Source organism: Durio zibethinus, chromosome 6 (genome assembly GCF_047325235.1).
Source record: "Durio zibethinus cultivar Kanyao isolate XHJ-2024 chromosome 6, ASM4732523v1, whole genome shotgun sequence".
Lineage (NCBI taxonomy): Eukaryota > Viridiplantae > Streptophyta > Magnoliopsida > Malvales > Malvaceae > Durio > Durio zibethinus.
Genome location: NC_143167.1, coordinates 15,729,311 through 15,749,027, shown reverse-complemented (window position 1 = coordinate 15,749,027; position 19,717 = coordinate 15,729,311).

Below are 19,717 nucleotides of genomic sequence, written 5' to 3'. Positions count from 1 at the left end.
ATAATATTATATTTATAATATTTAATAATTTTATCAATTGTTTTAATAGTTATATTAATATTGTTATATAATATTATTATTATAACTATTGAAATAGTTATAATAGTATAATTATTGTGGTAAACAGATTATAATTAAATATTATAATTCAATAAATAGATTTATTATAACAATATCAAGATAAAATTATTATTTTATCATAAGTTATTTAACTATAACAATTATTTATAAGTATATTGTTATAATAGTTATTATTTTATAAATTAGCTTATTATTAATTTAAAACTTGCATACTATTTAATATGCAAAATTAATACTTATTAATAATATATAAATTGGTAATTTAATAATAGAAACTATATTTATATATTAAAATTACTAATATTATAATTATTATATTATAATAATATTAATTATTAGTATATTATAAATATTAATATAATAAATTAAATAATGACAATATTAATTAGTAGTTTAATAATAATATAATAATACTAATTACAATTGATTATTAAACTATTAATAATAAATAATCATAATAATAAAAATTAATCAGTAAATAATTAAAATTTATTATTAAAATCAATAATAATTAAATAATTAATTAATAAATAAAATTAATATTATACTTTAATTATAAAACTTGTATAATGAACATTTAAATGACAAACAATATTAAGTAATTATTATAATATATGCTCTGGACAATTTTTAATTTAATAATTATATAAAATTGTTAATATTAATATAACATTTAACTATTTGAATCCCGATTTGTATAATAATTAGAACGCTGTTTTATTATATAAGCAATTATTTATATATTAGTAATAATCGATATTAATAAGCAATTTTATAATATATCAATTTATATATTAATAATTTAGATAATTATTCTATTTTTAAAATTATTATTATTATTTGAAATAAAATAATATTACCTTTTTAAATTTGTTCGATAAAAAATTTTATATTTTTAAACTTTTGCTTATTAATTTTGGAAATATTAAGAAATTAGTATTATTTTATTCTAGATAAGTTTTTATAAATTGAAACAATTCTTTTATGTCAAAACAAAAAGTCATAACGATTTTAAATAAATAATTATTCAAATAGTCATAACTATTTGAACTTGTTCTATATTATTAATCATTTATTGTTTATAAATTTAATAATTAATATTTAACATATTATATTAAAATACCTGTTATGATAAAAAATTATAATATATTAACTAATTATCGATTAGTTAATATTATTGTTACTCATAAAATTTTAATTACTTATTAATTAATATAATTTATTCTATTATTTATTTGATCCATGATAATTAAATAACTAATATTTAAATGTTCAAATAGTCATAATTATTTAAACATTATCGATAAAAATAATCATTTTTAATATTTGTTAATTTGTATGATCATTCAAATAATTTCGTATTAATAAGTAAGAGATTTTATTTGTATTAATTATAATCCTTATTAATTATAATTAATTATTAATATTTATTATAATTATAATAGAAAATTAATATATGTTAAATTTTAATTGGATTATTAAATATATTAATAATATTAATAATTCATTCAATAGCCATTAATAATATTGTTAATTATTAATACAATTATTAATTAATGATTATTAAAAAAATTTTAGTACATACAAGCTAATTTGAAATGATATAATATAATTTTATTAACATTCAAAAAATGAATAAACAAGAAATTTTAAAAAATAAGTATGTTTATCGAACAATTTCAAATAGTTATAACTATTTGAACAATTATCTATTTAAAATCATTATGATCTTTTGTTTTATCATAAAATAATTGTTTCAGTTCAATAAAACTTATCCAAAACAAAATAATATTACTTTATTACTATTTCAAAAATTGAGAAGTTGGAGATTTAAAGAATAAATTAGTTTATCAAATCAGTTCAAATAATTATTTATTTCAAATCATTATGACCTTTTGTTTTATTATAAAACAATTGTTTTTGATCGTACAAGCTTATTCAAAATAAAATAATACTAATTTATTAACATTTTAAAAATAAATCTATTTGCCAAACCAATTTAAATAATTATGACCAGTTTAAATAGTTATTATTATTTGAACAATTATCTATTTTCAAATTATTATAACCTTTTGTTCTATCATGAAACAATTATTTTTGTTCAGACAAATTTATTCAAAAAATAATACTAATTTAATAATAGTCTGAAAATTCATAATTAAGAGATTTCAAAAATAAATTCGTTTGCTAAATCAGTTCAAATAGTTAAGACTATATAAAATAATTATTAATTAATATTGATATATATTATATGTTTAAATTTATTAACTATAATTATTAATAATAATAATTATAATTAATAGAATATTTATATTAGTCTAATATTAATTATATAGTATTATGAATTAATTATTAATTAGAATAATTAATTCTAATATTATAGTATTATAAATTTACTTAAATTTATAGTAAATAATTTATATAAATATAATATGAACAAATAATGTTATATATAATTACTTTATAATAATTTATATAAATATAATATGATATATTATTAATGTTTATATTAATTATAATAATATATTTAATTAAAGATAATTGTATTAATTTAAATATATTTTGAAATTAATATGGAAATGTTATATAATTAAAAAATTATAATTAAAAATATATTTATTATCTATTTGTCAATTAAATACATTTAAAACATTTTTCAAATTAGTATATTATATATAATTATCTTTATAATATTATAATTATAACAATTAATAAATTATATTATATTGTTATATAAAATTATTAGATAATTGTATATACACTAAATAATATAATTAATTATATGTAATTAAACGTATAATTACAATTTTATATTAATTCTATTTAATAAATTATTCTACAAAATAGAAATTTACAACATGGCATATTTAATTAATCAAAATAATTATAATTATAATTACAATTATAAGTTTACACTTACAAATGTAAATAAACTATTAGAAATATATTAATTAATACTATTATATTTTCACTATTTATAAGTTAATATTAATATTTACTATTATTTATTTATATAAATAAATTAAGTACTATAATTTTCTATTATATTTTAAATATATAATTTATTATAAATTTATAAGTTATACTATAATGTTAAATTAATATATTTAATTTAATTATTAATTAAATAGTCATAACTATTTAATTAATATAAGTTAAGCAAAAAATTATAATTATATTATTACAATTAATTATTATTATAATAATAAATATAATAATTTATAATTTATATAATTATATAAGTTATATAATTAATTAATTTAATAATATTTCTTAAAATTATTAAATATTATTAAATTAGTATTATTTTTAACTGAATAAACTTCTATGATAAGAAATAATTGTTTTATGACAAAATAAAAATCTTAATGATTTGAGATTGATAATTGTTCAAATAGTCATAACTATTTGAACTGGTTCGATAAACATATTTATTTTTTTAAATCTCTTACTTATTAACTTTTGAAATATTAAAAAATTAGTAAAATTTTATTTTGTATAAGCTTGTATGATAAAAAAAAATATTTTATGACAAAACAAAAGGTCATAACGATTTGAAACAGATAATCATTCAAATGGCCATAATTATTTTAATTGATTCAGTAAACAAATTTATTTTTAAATTTTTTACTTATTATTTTAGGAAATATTAATAAATTAGTATTATTTTATTCCCTCTAAGCTTGCATTAACTTAAATAATTGTTTTATGACAACTCAAAAGGTTATAATGATTCTAAATAGAAAATTATTCAAATGGTAAACAAATTTGTTTTTTTAAATCTCTTTTTTGAATGCTATTAAATTATTATTAATTTATTCTGAATAAGCTTGTATGATTTAGAACAATTGTTTTATAACTAAATAAAAGGTCAAAACGATTTTAAATAGATACTTGTTTTAATAGTCTTAACCATTTGAACTAATTTGTAAACAAATTTATTTTTTAAATTTCTTACTTATTAATTTTTAAAATATTATTAAATTAGTATGATTTTAATTAGAATAAGCTTGTATGAACAAAACAATTGTTTTACGACAAAAAGAAAAGATCATAACGATTTAAAATAGTAATCATTCATATTGTCGTAACTATTTTAACTAGTTCAACAATTAGATTTATTTTTTAATTTTCTTGGTTATTAAGTTTTGAAATATTATTAAATTAATATTATTTTATTCTAAATAAAATAGCATGAACAGAACCAATTGTTTAATGACAAAATAAAAGGTTATAACAATTTGAAATAGATAATTATTCAAATAGTGAAAACTATTTGAAATGGTTTGGTAAACAAATTTACTTTTTAAATCTCTTACTAATTAATTTTGTAAATATTAATAAATTAGTATTATTTTATTTTGAACAAACTTATCTTAGCAAAACAATTATTTTATGACAAAACAAAAAGTAATAATGATTTGAAATAAATAATTGTTCAAATAGTTATAATTATTTGAATTGGTTCGGTAAATAGAATTATTTTCTAAATCTCTTAAAATTTTTTGAAGTATTAATAAATTAGTTTTAATAGTAAATGTATTATTTTATTAATAAAATAAATAATTAATAAATAAATTAGTTTAACTATTTGAATTGATTCGACAAACATATTTATTTTTTTAAATCTCTTACTTATTAATTTTTAAAATATTATTAAATTAGTATTATTTTTAATAGAATAAGTTTCTATGATAAAAAAATAATTGTTTTACGACAAAACAAATATCTTAATGATTTGAGATTGATAATTATTCAAATAGTCATAACTATTTGAACTAGCTCGATAAACAAATTTATTTATTAAATCTCTTACTTATTAATTTTTGAAATATTAATAAATATATCAAATATAAATTAATATTTTCTAGTATTAATATAATAATTATAAATATTATTATTAATATCATATTATAAATATATTATATAATTAATTAGTTGTAATATTTATAAATATATAATGATTTAATTGTATGTTAATAAATACAAATTTTAATATTATTTGAAAGTTAAATATTATTTAATATTAATCATTAAATAAATTGTTATTAATAATCAATTCATTATTAATATTACTAAATATTAATTAGTAATATTAAAACAATTGAACATAATCATAATTATAGAATTATATTATATTATAATATAACTAGTTTATAAACTTATAATTGTTTATAAATTATATCTAATAATTTAAATTAGATAATAAATTAATATTATAACTATTAATATATTTTAAGTATATAATAAATAGTGTTTGAATAATTATATAAATTATAAAATATATACAATTATAGTAATAAAATTAATTATATAATTTTAAATTATTGCTATAAATATTAATTTTAAATTATATAATTATTTATCATTAATGATAAATATTAGGTATCTAATATAATTACAATATAATTGTGTAAATTGTTATAATTATTTGAATTGGTTTCATAAGTAGAATTATTTTCTAAATCTCTTATAAATTTTGAAATATTAATAAATTAATTTTATTCTATTCCGAACAAGCTTCTATGGCTTAAATAATTGTTTTATGACAAAACAAAAGGTTATAACAAGTTGAAATAAATAATTTTTCATATAGTCTTAACTATTTGAACTGGTTTGACAAACAAATTTATTTTTTAAATCTCATAGTTATTCATTTTCAAAATATTACTAAATTATTATTACTTTATTCTAAATAAGCTTGTATGAACAGAAACACTTGTTTTATGATATAGCAAAGGTTATAACAATTTGAAATAGATAATTGTTCAAATAATCATAACTATTTGAAATGGATCAACAAATAGATTTCTTTTCTAAATCTCTTATTAATTCTTGAAATATTAATAAATTAGTATTATTTTATTTAGAAAAATCTTATTTGTTGAAAAACAATTGTTTTATGACAAAACAAAAGTAATAATGATTTAAAATAGATAGTTGTTTAAATGGCCATGATTATTTGAATTGATTCAGTAAATTGATTTATTTTTTAAATCTCTTGTTTATTAATTTTTGAAATATTAATAAAGTAGTATTATTTTATTTTGGATAAGTTTTTAATACAATAATAATCATTTTATAATTGTAATTATATTTATTATTAATATAATATAATAATAAAATATTTATTATTAAAATAATATAAAGATAATTATTTTATAATATATTATATCATAATTATTTGTTTTGTTCATACAAATAATTATTAAAATTATTAAATAATATATATAAATAATTATTCAATTAATTGAACTATTTAAATATCTTAATATTATAATAATTAATTAAAATTATGTATATTAAAATATTTAATTTATATTTATTAAATTATATTTTATATAATATTATTATTTATAAAATAAATTATATATTAAATAATATATATAATAAACTATTATAATAGTAGTAATTTATAAATAGTTAATAATATAATGATATTATTAATATAGTATTATTAATATTATAATTATATTAATTACAATATTTTAAAATTTACTTGAACTAATGAATTGTTTAATTATTACAATTCAATTATTATTATTGTATTAAGAACCAGATTATTATAATATTATATTTAATTAATATATAATATTAATTTCTTATATAATTAATAATATTACTAAATATTATAGTTACATATAAGAATAACTAAATTATATATTAATATAATAATATTAATTATTAGTAATTAATAAAAAATGAATCTGTTTACTGAATAAGTTTAAATAATTATAATTATTTGAATAATTATTTATTGGAAATCGCTATAACCTTTTGCTTTGTCATAAAATGATTTTTTCTATTCATACAAGCTTATTTTGAATAAAATAATACAAATTTATTAAATTAAGACAATTAATAAGTAAAAGATTTAAAGATAAATCTATTTACTGAACAAGTTCAAATCATTATGACTATTTGAACAATTATTTATTTCAAATTGTTATGACTTTTTGTTTTATCATAAACCAATTGTTTATGTTCATACTGACTTATTCGAAATAAAATAATTTTAATTTATTAATATTTCGATAATTTATAAGTAAAAGATTTAAGAAATAAATATGTTTGCCAAACAAGTTCAAATAGCCATGACTATTTGAATAATAATCTATTTTCAAATCATCGTGAGCTTTTGTTTTGTAACAAAATAATTTTGAATTAATTAGTTTAAAATATTATAACTAATTCTAAAATAAAATCTATTTTTAATTAATTAATATTTAATTATAATTATTTCTAATATTTCAAATTAGCATAATAAATAATTATAATAGTTTAATCATATATATTTCAAGTGATAAATTAATTAGTATAAATTAAAAAAAAATTATTCTTGTGTTTTAAAATTAATAATTTTTTTTAAAATCTCTTCCTTAAAATTATTAATAATATATATTATTTAACTAATAAATAGTTTAATAAAATACTAATTTTTAATATTTAATTAATAATTATTAATGATAAATTAATTATTATAGTCATTTGGTTTAATAATTATTCTAATAGTACTAATAATATTTATTATTATAACTATAGTATATTTATATTTATATAGTTAGTAATATAATTAATATTACAATAAATTATTTTGTTGTAAAATAGTCTAATTTAATATATATTGTTAATTATAATTTACAATATAATATTTATAATATATTAATTAATTAAATTAATTAATTTATGAAAACAATTATAATTATTATTATATTTATTGTTATTATTTATTATAACAATATAACATAATTTAATATTATTTATTATAATAATTATTATAATAATTTTATTTAATATAAATATCTTATCTTATAATATTTTATTTTATAATAAATTTTAATAGTATAATTAATTATATTAATTACAATTATAATATAATATATTAATATTAATATATTAATTTTAATATTGGACATATATATTAATTACAATTACTAAATTATTATTAATTATAATAATTAATATTTATTATATTAAAATGATATACTTAATTATTTAAAATAAATTATTGTATTATTAATACAATAATTATTATTAATTATATATAATTATATATATTAAATATATATAAATTTATAAATTATAATAATTTATTATTTATATTAATTATTATTAAAACATTTAAGTATAATATAATTAATAAAATTATATTATATTAGATAATATTATTATTCAAATTATTAAATTATAAAATAATTATATTAGTAAGATAATTTAATTTTTTTATATATTTATAACAATTGTTTATAGTATAATAATAATATATTATTATGAAATATATAAAATTAAAGTTATTGTAATACTATAATTTATACTATAATATTTAATAAGTATTTTGTTCAAATAAGCTAACATGAATTGAAACAATTGTTTTATTACAAAACAAAATGTTACAATGATTTGAAGTAAATAATTATTCAAATATTCATGACTATTTAAACTTGTTTGGTAAACTTATTTTTTTTAAATCTTTTACTTATTAATTGTTGAAATATTAATAAATCAATATTATTTTAATTGAATAAGCTTGTATAGATGGAAACAAGTGTTTTATGACAAAGCAAAAAAGTCATAAGAATTTGAAATAAATAATTATTCAGATAGTCATAACGATTTGAATTTGTTCGATAAATATATTTATTTTTTAAATCTTTTACTTATTAATTGTCTTAATATTAATAAATTTGTATTATTTTATTCGAAGTGAGCTTATATGAACAAATAAAATCATTATATGGCAAACCAAAAGGTTATAGTGATTCTAAATTAATAATTGTTCAAATGGCCATAATTATTTAAACTTGTTCGGTAAATAATACTAATTTATAATTAAATAATATTTAATTAGATATAACTTAAAAAATTATTCGAATATTATAATTATTATAATATTGTAGTATATTATTTTAACTATTTATTCAAATATATACATATATATTTATTGATTTGAATAATTACTTAAAAAAATTAATAAAATCAATCTCAAAATATTTTAATTATTGATTTTAGTAATTATTTAAATAATTATTTTTTATAATTATTATTCTAATTCATAGCTTATTTATTAAATAAAATTAAATAATTTTAATTTAATTTAAAATAATTAAAATATTTATCATTTTAAATTATGGCCATTTTAATCTAATTAATAATTATTGATTAAAATAGATTTATTAATATTATTTAAAACAATAATACAATATTGTTTCAAATAGTATTAATAAAATATTAAACCTTCAAATCAGCCATACAACCATTTTCATATTTAATAATATTTTAATTAAATTATAATTGAGTTTAATTACCATATACAATATGTAATAATTCACTCACCAATAATTCAAATTATTATTAATTTGAATATAATTTCTTAATATTTATAATAATTATTTATGGTTTGAAATCAATTATATTTTGATAATTAATAAAAATATAAGCAGTAATTATAATTTAAATCCTTCAAATAAATAGATTAGATTAAAATGGCCATAATTTAAATCCTTCTTGGCTCTTGAAGCATCTTTTCCAATATCATGCCTCTCCCCTTCAGCTTTCCATGAATGATCTCTTGAATTAAATATAAATCTTAGTAATTATTATTATTAACTATTGAGCATATAAGTTAAGTAAAAAATTTATTATTCAAATAATATATTTAGTTAATATATATATACATTAATATAATTATTTGATAAAATACTAAATTATATAACAATACTATATAATAAATAGTGACAAGGAAAATAATTGACTTTTAGGTATTTGTTAACTAATTTTATTGCTAATATAATAATATTTATTATAAATTTAAAAATATATAACAATTATTATTAAATTTATTATTAATTATTTGATTAATAATTTAATATAATTATAATAGTATTAATTTATATAATAATACAATTTATTATAATTATTATTAAAATATAATATATTTATTGTTAAATATGAATAGATTATAATCATTAATTAATAAATTATAAATAGTTAATAATTATTACTAAATAATTATGAAAATTATTCAATTTTATAAAACAATAAAATAAATAATTTAACCTTAGAAATAATACTAATTTAATTAATCAAATAGTAAAATAAATAATGAGTACAATTATTATTTATAATTTTTGAGGAGAACAATTACTCATTAATTCTATTTTATTATAATATTAATAAATAACTATATACTTACTAAGTGATTTCTTTATTAATAATATTAAAATTTTATTAATTTTAAAATATAGTATAAAATTTTTTTATTATAACAAATTATATAATTCTAATTATTTTTTAATGTTTTATTATATAGTTATATTTAAACAATTATTAGAAATATTAATTTATAATATTTAATAACAAATTAAATTATAATTTAGTATCATAGCTAATATTTTTGATAGAATTATTATTTATAATAATCTAATTGTTATTATAATTAGTATAAATATTATAGCAATTATTTGTTATACGTTTCATAATTAGAATTATGAATAATAATATTTATATTCGTATAATAAAATCAAATTTGACTGATAAAATAATAATTTATAATACCAACTAGTATATACTATTTTTATAATTTGTATTAATTTTAATACAATAAATAATAATATATATAATATACTATTTATTATTATATATTAATTAACTTAAATTTAAGTTATAATAAATTATTATTATAATTAAAAATCGATAATTATTATAATATCAATATCTTATATTAATTAAAATTATAATTATATATCATTAAACAATTATATAATTTATATGTTTAATTAATTATACATATTCATAATTTATAAATATATTATATTTAATGTTATAATATAAAATTATAATTACTTTAAATTAATTATTTATAAATTAAGTATAATAATAGTTATAATTAGTACCATAATTATTTGAACTAATTTTGCAAATAGATTCACTTTTTAAATTGCTTACTTATTAATTTTTGGAATATTAATAAATTAGAATTATTTTATTTTGAATAAGCTTGTATGAACTGAAACAATTATTTTATGACAAAAAATCATAATGATTTTAAATAGACAATTGTTCAAATAGTCATAACTATCTGAATTTGTTTGACAAACAAATTTATTTTTTTAAACTCCTGCTTATTAAATTCTTTTTATTTTGGATAAGCTTTTATGAATTGAAACAATTGTTTTATGCCAAAAAAAAGGTCATAACGATTTTATAAAAATAACTAATCAAATAGGCATAACTTTTTAAACTTGTTTGGTAAATAAATTCATTTTTTCAAATCTTAAATTATTCATTTATAATTTAATAAACTTGTATGAACTAATGATATTATATTAGTATCATTAAAAAAATTATACTTGTATAATTAATTATTTATATATATTTATAAATAGCCTAGATGAAATAAAATAATACTAGTTTATTAATATTTTTGAAATTAATAAATAAAAAATTTTAAAAAATAAATTTGTTTGCTGAATCAATTGATATTTCAAATCATTATGACCTTTTTGAATTGTCATAAAATAATTGTTTTTGATCATACAAGCTTATTTGAAATAAAATAATAGTAATTTATTAATATTTCAAAAATTAATAAGAGATTTAAAAAATAAATATGTTTACCAAACCAGTTCAAATAGTTATGACTATTCGAACAATTATCTCTAATCATAGAAGCTTATTCTGTTAAAAATAATACTAATTATACTATTTATATCCTAATTTGAATAATAGTTATTATAATATGAATAATATTAATATTTAAATTAATATATATAAAAATCATCCAAATTATCATTTATAAATTTATTATATTAAATGTTATTGATATAATTATTACTTTAAATAATAACTATTAATAAGATAATTATTAATTATAATTATTAAAATTTAATGTTTAAAATAAATAATTAATATTTAATAATAATTTAAAATATTAATTAAATGATTATCTTATTTAATAACAATAAGCTTTATTATTAATATTATTCAAATTATACTATAATATCGATAATATTAATCGATAACAATAAACTGTTTAATAAGTACTAATGATAGTACTACTTTATTAATAATATTAACAAATCTTTAAATGTTCATTTAAATATTAGTTATTAATAAAATAATACATTTACTATTAAAATTAATTTATTAATACTTCAAAAAATTATAAGAGATTTAGAAAATAATTCTATTTACCGAACCAGTTCAAATAATTATAACTATTTGAACAATTATTTATTTCAAATCATTGTTACTTTTTGTTTTGTCATAAAACAATTGTTTTTGTTAAGATAAGTTTGTTCAAAATAAAATAATACTAATTTATTAATATTTAGAAAATTAATTCGTAAGAATTTAAAAAGTAAATTTGTTTACCAAACCATTTCAAATAGTTTTGACTATTTGAATAATTATCTATTTCAAATTGTTATAACCTTTTAGTTTTTCATTAAACAATTGGTTATGTTCATGCTATTTTATTTAGAATAAAATAATATTAATTTAATAATATTTTGAAACTTAATAACCAAGAAAATTAAAAAATAAATCTAATTGTTAAACCAGTTAAAATAGTTACAACGATATAAATAATTATCTATTTTAAATCATTATGACCTTTTCTTTTGTCATAAAACAATTGTTTTGTTCATACAAGCTTATTCTGATTAAAATAATACTAATTTAATAATATTTTAAAAATTAATAAGTAAGAAATTTAAAAAATAAATTTGTAAATGGTTAAGACTATTAAAACAATTATCTATTTAAAATCATTCTAACCTTTTGTTTAGTTAACAATTGTTCTAGTTCATACAAGCTTATTCAGAATAAATTAATAGTAATTTATTAGCATTCAAAAAAGAGATTTTAAAAAATAAATTTGTTTACCATTTGAACAATTTTCTATTTAAAATTATTATAACCTTTTGATTTGTCATAAAACAATTATTTAAGTTAATACAAGCTTAGAGGGAATAAAATAATACTAATTTATTAATATTTCCTAAAATAATAAGTAAGAATTTTAAAAATAAATTTGTTTACCATTTGAACAATTTTCTATTTAAAATTATTATAACCTTTCGATTTGTCATAAAATAATTATTTAAGTTAATACAAGCTTAGAGGGAATAAAATAATACTAATTTATTAATATTTCCTAAAATAATAAGTAAGAAATTTAAAAATAAATTTTTTTACCGAATCAATTGAAATAATTATGGTCATTTGAATGATTATCTATTTCAAATCATTATGACCTTTTGTTTTGTCATAAAATATTTGTTTTTGATCATACAAGCTTATTCGAAATAAAATATTACTAATTTTTTAATATTTCAAAAATTAATAAGTAGGATATTTAAAAAAAAAAATATGTTTATCAAACCAGTTCAAATAGTTATGACTATTTGAACAATTATCAGTCTCAAATCGTTAAGATCTTTGTTTTTTCATAAAACAATTATTTCTTATCATAGAAACTTATTCAGTTAAAAATAATACTAATTTAATCATATTTCAAATTTTAATAAAAGATTTAAAAAAGAAATTTTTTTGTCAAACCAATTCAAATAGTTAAAACTATTAGAATAATTATCTATTTCAAATCGTTCCAATCTTATGTTTAGTCATAAAATATTTGTTTTATATCTTACATGCTTATTTGGAATAAAATAATCTAAATTTATTAACATTCAAAAAAATAATAAGCAAAAGATTTGAAAAAATAAATTCGTTTATTGAACAAATTTAAATAGTTATGACTATTTAGACAACTAAACAGTTAATAATTTTAATTAAATTATTAATGTAGAATTAATTAATAATAATTAATATTGATATTAATAATAAATAATATTAATATTTAGTTATAATAATATTAACATTATTATTATTAGGTATTAGGATAATTTAATAATAAATTCTATTATTTGTAGTTTTTTCATATAATACTTTATAAATATTTGTAAATTATTAGTAATAAATATTTTAATTAATTACAATAACTATTATATTGTTCTAATTATTTAGCTGTTGTTTTATGACAACTCAATTAAATAACTTTTAATAAGCTTAAATTACTAATCTAATAATATTTTGAAAATTAATAACTAAGAGAATTTAAAATAAATTTGTTTATCGAACTAGTTTAAATATTTAAGACTATAATAACAATTATCTATTTCAAAACGTTATGACCTTTTGTTTTATCATAAAACAAAATTTCAATTCATACTAGCTTATTCAAAATAAAAAAAAAAAAGAATTTATTAACATTTCAAAAATTAATAAGTAAGAGATTTTAAAAAATAATTTTGTTGACCTAACCAATTCAAATATTTAATATTATTTACCGAGTAAGCTCAAATAGTTATAACTATTTTAACAAATTTTTTATTTCTAATAGTTATGATCTTTTGTTTTGTCATAAAACAATTGTTTCTATTCATACAAGTTTATTCAAAATAAAATAATACTGCTTTATTAATATTTTGTAAATTAATAGGTAGGAGATTTAAAAAATAAATCTATTTACTGAACAAGTTCAAATAATCATGTCCATTAGAATAATTATCAATTTCAAATTATTACGACCTTTTGTTTTGCCATAAAATAATTATTTCTGTTCATATAGAATTATTCAAAATAAAATAATTTTGATTTATTAATATTTTGAAAATTAATAGAAGATTAAAAAACTAAATCTATTTACTAAACCAGTTCAAATAGTTATAACTATTTTAACAATTATCTATCTCAAATCATAATGATCTTTATTTTGTCATACAACAATTGTTTCCTTTCATACAAGCTTATTCGGATTAAAATGATACTAATTTAATAATATTCCAAAACGTAATATGTTAGTCGAACTAATTCAAATAGTTAAGACTATTAGAATAATTATCTATTTCAAATCATTCTATCCTTTTGTTTAGTCATAAAACAATAATTTCAGTTCAAACAAGCTTATTTGGAATAAAATAATACTAATTTATTAACATTCGAAAAATTAAAGCAAGAGATTTAAAAAAAAATCTGTTTACTGAACAATTTCAAATAGATATGACTATTTAAACAATTATCTATTTAAAATTATTTTGACATTTTGTTTTGTCATAAAACAATTGTTTCAATTAATAAAAACTTATCTGAAATAAAATAATTCTACTTTATTAATATTTAAAAAAATTATTAAGCAAGAGATTTAAAAACTAATTCTGTTTTTCAAAGCAATTTTAATAGTTATGACTATTTGAACAAATATTAATCTCAAATCGTTATGATCTTTATTTTGTCATAAAAAAATTATTTTTTATCATATAAGTTGATTTAGATAAAAATAATACTAATTTAATAATATTTAAGTTAAATATTGTATAGATAATATTGGATTAAATTTATTTAAATTAATTAATTAATATAATATATGTTATTTAATATATTATATTGTAAATGATATTAATTATTAATATTAATAAAATATGTAATAATTAAATTAAGAAAAGGTCATATGAATTTGTGTTACATATTATAATTTATTTCAAAATAAATTTGTATTATTACTATAATTGTTTTAGTTCATACAATGCTTATTCAAAATAAAATAAAACTAATTTATTAATATTCCAAAAATTAATAACTAAGTGATTTATAAACAAATCATATTTGTACAAACTATTAGTAACAATTATCATAATTATTATGGAATTTATTATTTTTTAAATCTTACTTATTAATTTTTAAAATATTATTAAATTAGTATTAATTATAAATTAAATATCAATCAAATTTATAATTATTAACTATTAATAATGATATAACATTTCCATTCAATTATTATATTAACGATAATAATAATTTATAAACAATTATTATTGTATTAATTGAATATAACTAAAAGTCAAATTGCTTAATATAATTTATATAGCATTGTTTAAAATTATTAAAATTAATTAATAATTTTATCGATTAGTTAGTAATAAATTACTAATAAATTAATATTTATACTATAATATCTATATATGTTATTAGTAATAATAATATAATAATATTATTAATTTATTAAAATAATAATTAATAAATTGATTATTAAAATATTCATTAAAATAATTATTAATATTTATAATTTAAATATTAATTATAAATATTTACTTTATTAAACTAATACAATTAATCCAAATTGTATTAAGTAAATAATAAATATTTATTATAATTAATGAATATAATATTTTTATTAATATAAATATACATTATTAATAATTAATAATGATTAATTTTTTGGATTATTGATAAAATAATTTTGTTTGAATAATTAATAAAATATTTATTTAGTTTATATTAATTTAATCATTTAATTAAATTATATAAGATTATAAGTAATAAATAATTACTTTATTCCTAATATTATTATAAATAATAATAATCAAATATTATCATTAATATCTATGATTAGATTAATCATAAATTATTATAACTACTTTTAATTTATTTTAATTATATAATTATATAGCTAATATTTATGGGTTTAAATTTTTAATTAAATAATTAAACTTTTTATAATTAACAATCTTAATTATTAATATTTTACATATTAATATATTTCTACTATTAATATTAACAATTTTAAATTTAAAATTATCAATTTAAGGATATAAATTGTTATATTTAATTTTCAATTAAATTATATTTATTTCTATTTGTTAAATTTATTAATTAAAATTATTTGAATAGTAATTATAAACTAAAATAAACAATATTTTTATATTCTATAAAACTAGTAATATTTGTTAAATAATAATATTAAGCCTTGATTAATATTAATTGAATAATAATAATTTATTATTTATCATTATTCAATTATATAATACTAATTTTATCTAATAATTTTATAATAAATCCTAAATACAATTATTAATTAACATTATATTTATTATTAATAAATATAATTAATAATTTAAATTAAATAATAATAATTTGTATTTAGGATTTATTATAAAATTATTAGATAAAATCATTAATATTTTACTAAATATTTAATTTTATTATCTTTAATTCAAAATCAATTAAGTCATGAGTATAATTAATTATGATTTATTAATTTAATAATAATTAATAGTATAAATTATTGGTTTTAATATTTCAAATAATAAATATTGTTTAATTATTAATTTTTTCAAATGGTTAAGACTATTAGAATAATTATATACTTCAAATCATTTTGACCATTTTTTAGTCATAAAACAATTATTTCAATTCATACAAGCTTATTTAGAATAAATTAATACTGATTGATTAACATTTGAAAAATTAATAAGAAAAAGATTTAAAAAATAAATCTGTCTACTGAATAAGTTCAAATAGTTATTATTATTTGAACAATTGTCTATTTTAAAATGTTATAACCTTTTAATTTATCATAAAACAATTGTTTCAGTTAATACAAGCTTAGATGGAATAAAGTAATACTAATTTATTAATATTTCCTAAATTAATAAGAAATTTAAAAAATAAATCTATTTACTAAATCAGTTAAAATAATTATGGCCATTTGAATAATTATCTTTTTCAAATCATTATGACCTTTTTTATTTTGTCACAATACAATTGTTTTTGTATCATACAAGTTTATTCGAAATAAAATAATACTAATTGATTAATATTTCAAAAATAATAGGTAACATATTTAAACAATAAATCTATTTACCAATTAATTCAAATAATTATGACTATTTGAACAATTATCCATCTCAATTCGTTAAAATTTTTGTTATTTTGTTTCATATTATATGTTCCAATATAATGTATATTAATATAAAATATTATATTCATAAATCTAATCAATAATTAATATAATTAATATTATAATATGAATAACAATAGATATGTTATATCTATAATAACTAATTATTAAAAAATTATATTTATTAAAATAATTTATATATTTATTTATAAATAAATAAGTATAATAATAACATTATGATAATTATAATTTGATTATAATTTGATTATAAATTAATATTGGCATATTAATTTAATTATATATATTTAATTAATAATATATTATAATAATTTATAAATTATTATTTATTAATTAATATGAATATATGTTATTTTAGTAAATATCAAATCAAGATAAATTTGATAAATTGTTACTTCAAATAACAATTTGAAGTATACAACTGCTCTAATAGTCATAATTATTTGAATTGGTTTTGTAAATAGATTTATTTTTTAAATCTCTTACTTATTCATTTTTGAAAGATTAATAAATTAGTATTATTTTATTCCGAATAAGCTTGTATGATCAAAAACAATTGTCATATGACCAAACAAAAGGTAAGAACAATTTGAAATAGATAATAATTAACAAAATTATTCATAAATTAATCAAAATTATTATAATATATTTGTTTTAATTTCTATTATAACTTAATTTATATTAAGTTACTATTTAATATAAATATATTTATACTAATATAAATAATACTAATTTATATAATAATAATTTATTATTAATTTTAATATTATTTATATTATATTATTTATATAAAAAACAATTGCTTTATGACAAAACAAAAGGTCATTTATTAAATCACTTAGATTTTTACTTATGACTAAGTAATAATTATTTAATTATATATAATTAAATAAACTATTAGTAAATTTATATATTAATAATAGTTTATTTAATATTTAAAATATTATATTGATTTATAAATATTAATAACTAAATTAATTTAATTGTTAAATTAAATATATTATATAATATTAAATAAAAATATAGTTATATAATTACAATTAAAATAGATAATTAAATATTTTAATTCAAATAGTAATTAAATTAAAAATATTTATTTATCTGAATAAATAAATATTATTAATATTTTGCATATTAATATTAAAGACAATTAATATGACCGGTTTCATATTAAAAGATTAAAATAAATTGTTTTAAATAAATTATAATATTGTTAATTATTAATTATGTAGATTAATTAATAAGTTAATATAATTCATAATAGATTATACTAAATTAATATTATTTAGTTATAATATTTTTACTAGTTATTAACTACATAAATTAACTTTTATTAATCTATTTGATTTAATTATATAAATAAATTAGATTTAATATTTAAAATTAATATATATTATAGTATTAAATATAACTAGTAATTTTAATAATTATTTATAAATTAATTAAATATTTAATTACTATTTAATTAATTTAATAATTGTATAGATTATATAATTTATTATAATCTATAAAGTTATAATATCTATTTAAATTTATTATTTGATTTTAATAATATCAAATAACCATATTTATTAACTGTATTATTTAATTTTATATTAATTTAACTAATATAAATTAATTTAAATATATAAATTATTAATTATTAAATATTTAATTTATTAATGATTATATTAATTTATTAATATTAATAAATATAATTTATTGAATTAATTGATATAAATATTAAATAAGTTAATTTGATTTGAAATAATTATGGTAAAAATTAATTATTAAAATAAATCGTTATTAATATCATTAATAATACTAATTTATTAATATTTAAAAAATTAATCAGTAAGAGATTTAAAAAGTAAATCTGCTTACCAAACCTTTTCAAAT